Here is a 6,000-nt window from a genome sequence, read left to right as displayed (position 1 = left end):
GATAGCTGTGCGAGTTGGGTTGGTAACATAATAACAAAACAGCGTCACAGACGCAGACAGCAGAGAAAAAAGAGGGCGGTGCTCTGACTCTTGTTTGATCCGCACCGATGGCACCGGCAGTTGGAACCTCAGTGCTGACGCCCGTTATTGCAACTGGGTCGCAAGCCCCAAGGGTAGCGTTGGCCTGGCGGCCTGGGGCACACTGGAAGCATCCGAAGGTCCCAGCAAAGCATGAGGCGACTGCTAACAGAACAACTTGTTTATTCTAGCATCGCAAAGAGCGGGCGGTCAGGTCGACCGAAGTAGAGAGACGGGAGAGCACGTTACTCAACAGAAGAAATCGGAGCCTCTCTCCTGGCGTCCGGGGGCAGCTGCTCTTGTACTCTCGGAGATGAGAGCAAGAGGGAAGGTCATGGGACGACACCACGTGACAGCGGCGACGGACGGACTGATAGACACGTTGGGACAAGGAGGTGACGCATCAGCCAGGCCGGCGCCGGTCAGAACTCCTCGCTTCACACTGGGGGAGCTCCTCTCCCCGGCTGCCGCGCTTTGACAAGCGTGGGCACACACACACACACGCACACACAAAGACACGTGGCACTGAACATGCCGGGACGCGCTCGGCGGGGCGCGCTCGCGGCCGCTCCGAACGGGCCAAAATGTCCGCCGCTTGGAACGAAGCTCCGGCGTACGTTGCATCCGCGCTGGCTTTACCGCGCGTCGTAGGCGAAACGTAACAGACCGCCCCGCCGGGGGAGGGAGATCCCGATGGTCAGGGGACTGCATCCGCTGTCCGGAGGGATGTCGCTCGATGATGCTCATAACCGAAGTCGGTCGTCCCTCGGCGTTTCTTGAGCGCAGCGCACCGAGAAGGCCTCGTTCTCACGTTCAGGTTCACACAGGACACTGCAAAGTGACTTCAGGAGAGTTGCCATTTTTGTTCTCTTTCCCAGCAAGCGTTAGAACTTCGCCGAGACTCAGCCGCTCAGTCAGCAAGCACGGCACAACCCTCACTAAGCCATGCCAGGCTCTTTCCCCTTTAATACTACTGCCTAGTTCCTTACAGTAGTCTAGCAGCACTCAGAACGCGTCCACAAATTGGAAAATTGCACTAGAAAGCACATCATCACTTTGAAACACTACACAAAAGCAATATGTTAAAAATCCTGCCTCAGGAAGAAAAACATCAATAACAAACAATTTTGAGGCTGATTCCCACGTTAGGGGCTTCGACTTAAGCCATCGGCGTTACCGTTGAGACTCCCCTTTTTGTAACGCACCTCAAAGGAATGTTATTGCAAAGCGAGGCTCCAGCGCAGGAGGTGGCCATTTGTGAAAGAGATAGTCTGCAGCCATTGGAGAGGGCAGTGTTCCGTTTCGAAGCATGCGAAGCGGAGATCGCAGCGAGCGACCGTACACTAGATCAGCTGGCGAAAACCCCGTGGCCGCATGCGGCGCGGTCCTTACTGCAAACCTCACACCAGGCAGAAACAGCTCCCAGTCAGTTTGTTCTTCAAACCACAATGCTCTCAACACGCGCTTCATGACGGAGTGAAGCTTTTCAATGGAATTCGACTGGGGGTAGTACACTGAGCTGTGTAACAGCTTTACCCCACACCTTTCGAGAAAGGCTGTCGTCGAAGCGCTAGTAAACACTGTGCCATGATCTGATTTGATTTCCGCAGGAAAACCAACTCGCGCAAATATGGACAGTAGTGCATTGACTATCTCAACTGAGCTGAGTTCTTTAAGCGGCACTGCTTCAGGGAACTTTGTCGCTGGGCAGATCACAGTCAAAATGTGTCTGTACCCCGTGGCTGTTACCGGCAGAGGTCCCACTGTATCAATAACGAGCCGTCTAAAAGGCTCCGTAATGATAGGTACCAACTTCAACGGCGCCCTCGATTTGTCCCCTGGGTTGCCCACCCGCTGACAGGTGTCGCATGTCTTCACAAAGTGGTCTGCGTCCCGAAAACACCCTGGCCAATAGTAGTCTTGCAAGAGACGGTCCTTAGTTTTCTTAACTCCTAGGTGTCCGGACCACGAACCCCCATGCGACAAGCGCAACAGATCCTGACGATAGCACTGAGGCACGATCAGCTGATTGAACTCCACTCCCCTGCGGTCTACATACTTCCGGTACAGGACCCCACCTCTTTCCACAAAGCGAGCATTTTTCTTGGCGATACCTTCCTTGACAATGCAGCGTATGTTTTCTAGGCTGCCATCCTTCTTTTGCTCGGCTATGAAAGCCGACCGGCTGACTTTTAGCAACCTATTAAGTCCGTCTGACGTAGGCGCGATGAGCAAATCTGCAGATAGCTCTTTTAACTTTCCCGCATCGGGAATTTCCTCTCCAGTATCTGGCGCCTTTAACGCTACAGGCTCAATTTTATTCAGTTCGGGCGTGCTCTGAATATCACCTTGCTGCGCCTCTGACCCTTTCTCATCGTTCGACAACGTCGGCCCCGCAACTACCGCCTTTGCAGCGAGCTCCCGAACCTTCGATCTGGTTAAGGCCTGAACGCTAGCCTCACCAAACAAAAGCCCCTTCTCGCGCAGGAGGTGATCGGACCTGTTCGAAAATAGGTACGGGTACTGGGGGGGCAGCATAGATGACACTGCCGCCTCCGTCTCAAGTGCTCCGAAAGGTCCTTCAATAAGCACTTTTGCTACGGGCAGACACACGCTATGAGCTTCCACGGCTTGCTTGATCCATGCGCACTCGCCCGTGAACATATCGGGTTCTACGTAAGAAGGGTGAACTACATCCATCGTAGCTGCGGAATCGCGAAGCACTCGGCACTCCTTCCCGTTCACGAGGAGGTCTCGCATGTAAGGCTCGAGAAGCTTCATGTTCTCGTCAGTGCTGCATAATGACAAAAACACGACTTTTGTTTTTGTTTCTGGACACTGCGCCGAAAAGTGACCCGGCTTCTGGCACGTATAACACACGCGCGCTTGCCTCGTCTCGAACCGCTTTCTGCGTTCGGCTTCGGCTGCCGCCGTCTCCTTACGTTCGGTCGGACTGCTTTCACTCGCATCCGCAGTACGTGTGTCCCCCTTTGCTCTCATGGGCGTGAACTTCGGCCTCTCGAACTTAGAGCCAAATTCACCCTTTTGACCGTCCTTAGCTCCGCGAGCCCGACGCGTCACAAACTCTTCGGCTAGCTCAGCGGCTCTAGCCACCGTACTAACGTCTGGCCTATCCAAGACCCAGTACCGCACGTTCTCAGGTAACCGACTATAAAACTGTTCCAGCCCGAAACACTGCAGAACTTTCTCGTGGTCACCAAACGCTTTCTCTTCTTTGAGCCACTCCTGCATGTTTGACATAAGCCTGTAGGCAAACTCTGTATACGACTCACTTTTGCCTTTCTCATTTTCTCGAAACTTCCGACGGAACGCCTCCGCCGACAGCCTGTACTTTTTTAGCAGACTCGATTTCACTTTGTCGAAATCCTCTGCCTCCTCTCTCTCCAAGCGAGCGACTACGTCGGCCGCCTCGCCGGGTAACAAAGTGAGCAAGCGCTGTGGCCACGTTTCCCGAGAGAACCCCTGATTCTCGCACGTTCGCTCAAAGTTAACCAGGAACAAACCAATGTCCTCTCCAAGCTTAAACGGCCGCATCAGGTCAGTCATTTTAAACAATACCCGTTCTCCTGCACCGTGTGCCTGACTTCCATTACGAGCGCGTTCCATCTCCACCTCGAGACGCTTCATTTCCAAAGCGTGTTGACGGTCACGCTCTTCTTTTTCTTTCTCGTTTCGTTCTTTTCGTTCAAGCTCATCTCTCTCTCTCCGTTCTTTACGTTCAAGCTCATCTCTCTCTCTCTGTTCTTTACGGTCAAGCTCATCTTTTTGCTCTTTAAGTTCGCGCTCCTGTCTTTTTGCAGTCTCCCTCTCCTCAATGGTCTCAAGGCATTCCGACAGCTCGTCATCCTCAGCTCCTAACTCAAGAATAACCCTTAGCAGTTCTGCTTTTCTGAGTTTGTCTGAGACATCCAGACCCAACTCTCTTGCAAGCTCCAACAATTTCGGTTTGCGCAACGACTTCAAATCCATGGCTGCTCTGAATGCTGCTTTCTCTACTGCCTACTATTGTCTTGCCGCAACTAACCCGGCAGCAACGACAACCACAATTACCAGCTCTGTTTCTGACACTAACAAAAGCCTGGCAAAACTCAGAAGAAGAAAGTCCCGCACTCACCAAACCTCGCAGCCAAGATTTCAGCGCAGTCGTTCCGCTGCAGGCAACCAGTCATCACACAGGGCTCGTTGCACTGCTCCCGGATGGTCGTTGTGCTGCTCAGCATACAGTCAACCGCATTTCTTCGCTGCTGGCCTCCGTTGTCGCGATCTCACCGCTGGCAACCAGATGTTTGATCCGCACCGATGGCACCGGCTGTTGGAACCTCAGTGCTGACGCCCGTTATTGCAACTGGGTCGCAAGCCCCAAGGGTAGCGTTGGCCTGGCGGCCTGTGGCACACTGGAAGCATCCGAAGGTCCCAGCAAAGCATGAGGCGACTGCTAACAGAACAACTTGTTTATTCTAGCATCGCAAAGAGCGGGCGGTCAGGTCGACCGAAGTAGAGAGACGGGAGAGCACGTTACTCAACAGAAGAAATCGGAGCCTCTCTCCTGGCGTCCGGGGGCAGCTGCTCTTATACTCTCGGAGTTGAGAGCAAGAGGGAAGGTCATGGGACGACACCACGTGACAGCGGCGACGGACGGACTGATAGACACGTTGGGACAAGGAGGTGACGCATCAGCCGGGCCGGCGCCGGTCAGACCTCCTCGTTTCACACTGGGGGAGCTCCTCTCCCCGGCTGCCGCGCTTTGACAAGCGTGGGCACACACACACACGCACACACAAAGACACGTGGCACTGAACATGCCGGGACGCGCTCGGCGGGGCGCGCTCGCGGCCGCTCCGAACGGGCCAAAATGTCCGCCGCTTGGAACGAAGCTCCGGCGTACGTTGCATCCGCGCTGGCTTTACCGCGCGTCGTAGGCGAAACGTAACACTCTCAAGTTCGGAGTTGGGAGTCAGCGCACCCTCCTCACATTTGTGTTCTGCGCTGCCTGCGTCCCTGGCGCTGGCTTACAAATATATATGCCCACTTCAGCCATACAACTATTATTCGAGGGAACCCTGGCGCGGCCATCGTTAGGCCACCATGGGAATGATGGCTAGTATATGGATCTTTCTTTCTTTCTTTATTAGAACACAGAACATGCAATCAAATATTTTGTCAGCCCGCCAAAGCAATGGTGCTTTTGAGCGGGACTGGGCAGTGCTCTGGCCCGAATGACACAGTCTGCATGTGCTCTAAGAACAGAGGAAACAATAAGAAGAGAGAAAAAAATAAAAAGTGCAACAGCAAAATTAAAATTCTTATACGTGCCACAAACAGTAACCTGTGGTTCGCGAAAGCATCGATGCTTTTTTGCGGACCACTATGCATTTGCCTTCAACAAGGCGTAATACAAGTTCACAATTTCTATCCCTCCTCCCTTTCATTCCCTCTCCCTTTTCCGCCATCGCTCGGCTAATTTCTAGTATTTGTCCCTGCACGAACAATGGTTTAAGCAAAGACATATAAGGTAACAGGGATAAGGTGCCCCAGAAAGGCCGGCCTTTATGAGGCACCTTGTCCCTATTCAGAAACGTTATACTGCTATGCAAGTATAGGTGTTCAGTTAGCCGTACTTTCTTGTACGGGCTGTGAAAGCAGATTAACTGTGTTTTGCTTTGTTCACAAATATGTAGTTGTTCTCAAACAATGTCATTATTGTGTATATAACGTCGCGTAACAAAGTAATGCAGTCTTTAAAACTTTCATGGGGTAATATTAAAGCAGTACCATGCGGAAATTAGTATGACTTTAGGTACAGTGCTTGGTGGCCTAAATCGTTGACATACAAATTAAAAAGCAGTGGGCCCAGTACGGATCCTTGTGTGACTCCATGCTTTATGTGTATTAACTCGCTGT

Source organism: Dermacentor albipictus, chromosome 3, assembly GCF_038994185.2.
Source record: "Dermacentor albipictus isolate Rhodes 1998 colony chromosome 3, USDA_Dalb.pri_finalv2, whole genome shotgun sequence".
Taxonomy (NCBI): Eukaryota; Metazoa; Arthropoda; class Arachnida; order Ixodida; family Ixodidae; genus Dermacentor; species Dermacentor albipictus.
The sequence above is the reverse complement of the archived record's forward strand: the minus strand, read 5'-3'. Positions refer to the sequence as shown.